This window comes from Enhydra lutris, unplaced genomic scaffold (genome assembly GCF_002288905.1).
Source record: "Enhydra lutris kenyoni isolate GAN:26980312 unplaced genomic scaffold, ASM228890v2 scaffoldscaffold3, whole genome shotgun sequence".
Taxonomy (NCBI): Eukaryota; Metazoa; Chordata; class Mammalia; order Carnivora; family Mustelidae; genus Enhydra; species Enhydra lutris.
This window is the reverse complement of record NW_019154087.1, coordinates 64736864-64738885: the sequence shown is the minus strand read 5'-3', so window position 1 is coordinate 64738885 and position 2022 is coordinate 64736864. Positions and strand designations below refer to the sequence as shown.

General features: G+C 36.4%; 1 pseudogene; it reads left to right on the top strand.

Moving 5' to 3' along the window:
- The first annotated feature begins 234 nt into the window (after positions 1-234).
- LOC111156322 lies at positions 235-1020 on the top strand (annotated as a pseudogene).
- Positions 1021-2022: the final 1002 nt, after the last annotated feature.

The following is a 2022-nucleotide window of genomic DNA, read 5'->3' as shown; positions in this document are numbered from 1 at the left end:
GAAAATGTGTATGAGAAGGTACTTGATGATCACAGTAGAACTGGGGGAGATAGATGACCACAGAATCAAAAAGGCAAGAAACAACAGTCTAAATGTACACAAGGCAAGCATCATCTCCCTCCCTCTATACCTCTATACCTCTATACTTCTATACCTCTATACCTGTTATAATATAGTGGATTCCTGAAAAAAAAAAAAAAACAATCTATTTAGAACATTTAGAACTTATTAATTTAGGGCAAGAACAAGCACCTTATGAAAGACAGCAAAAAGGGAACCAAGAAGAAAGTCATTGATCCATTTTCTAAGAAAGATTGTATGATAGAAAAACACCAGCTATGGTCAATATAAGAAATATTGGAAAAACACTACTCACAAGAACTCAAGGAACACAAATCCCATCTGATGGCCTCAAGGGTCATGTTTTTGAAGTGACCCTTGATCTGTGGAATGATGAAGCTGCATTTCAAAAATTCAAGCTAATTATTGAAGACGTTCAGGGCAAAAACTACCTGACTGATTTCCATGGCAAGGATCTTACCCACGACAAAATGTGCTTGATGGTCAGAAAATGGCAGACCATGACTGAAGTTCATGTTGATGTCAAGACAATTAATTTTGTTTCATCTATTTCATGTTGGTTTTACCAAAAACAAACAAACAAACTAATTAACAATGAGATTCAGAAGACCTCTTACACTCAGCACCAACAGGACCTCCAAATTCAGAAAAAGATGATGAAAATCTACCTTAGAGGAGTAGACAAATGACTTGAAAGAAATGGTCAATAAATTGATTCCAGACAGCGTCAGAAAAGAAACAGAGAAGACTGTTCAGTCTATTTTTCCACTCCAGGATGTCAGAAAAGTAAAAATGCTCAAGAAGCCCAAGTTTGAATTGGGAAAGCTCATGGAGCCTTACAGTGAAGGCAGTAGTTCTGGAAAAACTACTGGGGATGATAACAGTGCTAAAGTTGAATGAGCTGATAGATATGAGCCACCAGTCCAAGAATCTGTTTAAAATTCAGACATTTAATGGTAACCAAAAATATTTTATCTGCAATGTTAAAAAAAAAAGAATTTATTATTTTTAAACATCTATTTTCCACTTCTACAATGAGTTGAAAATGCCTCTCTACCCCTCTTCCTTCCTAACTTCAGCTGGCTTCACATAGTGTGAGAAGGGAGGAACAAAGAACATGGCTTTTCCTTCTCTGATAAACTGAGTGCTATGGTCTGAATTGTGTTCCCCCCAGATTCATATATTGAAGTCCTTACCCCTAAGGTGATAGTATTTGGAAATGGTGCCTTTGGCAATTAGGTTTAGATGAGGTCACAAGGGTGGGGCCCTCATGATAATAGTGCCCCCATTAAGTTCAACCAGAGAACTCTCTTTCTGTGAGCTCTCAGAAAAGTCCATATGACAAAACAGACAGAAGGTGGCTGTCTGCAAGCCATCAGAACCAAAACATGCAGACACTTGACCTCAGGCTTTCAGCCTCCAGAACTGTGAGAAAATATTTCTGCTGTTTTACCCACACAGACTATGGTATTTTGTTACAGTAACCCAAGCAAACTAGTACCTGAATAACCTCTGATGGAGTAGGCAGGTGAAGAAGCTCTGGAGAGTTTGATGCACTGGTACATGGGTGAGAATTCCCTTCTAATTGTTGAGAGAAAATGAAATTGATGCTTACGTCCAATTAATGAAAGAAAACTATTATATTAGACTTAGCTAGAAAAAAAATTTAAGTATTGCCATTAAGTTTTAAAAAGATGCAAAGGAACAAAATTGGAAGGAAATAAAGTTTGTTAAGCATGTCTGTGAGAGGGTGGTGGCATTAATGGACAAGATTTTTCTTCTTTTTTTTTCCAAGTTGTTCTTTAATACAGTCCTATGTATTTTTATAATAGAAAATGAAAACTAACATTTAGCCAGTGATTGCAACACAATATGAGTCTAATGGCAAGATTTTTGTTTATTTTAAGCTATCTTTACAGGGGAACAAAAGCTATTTATAAA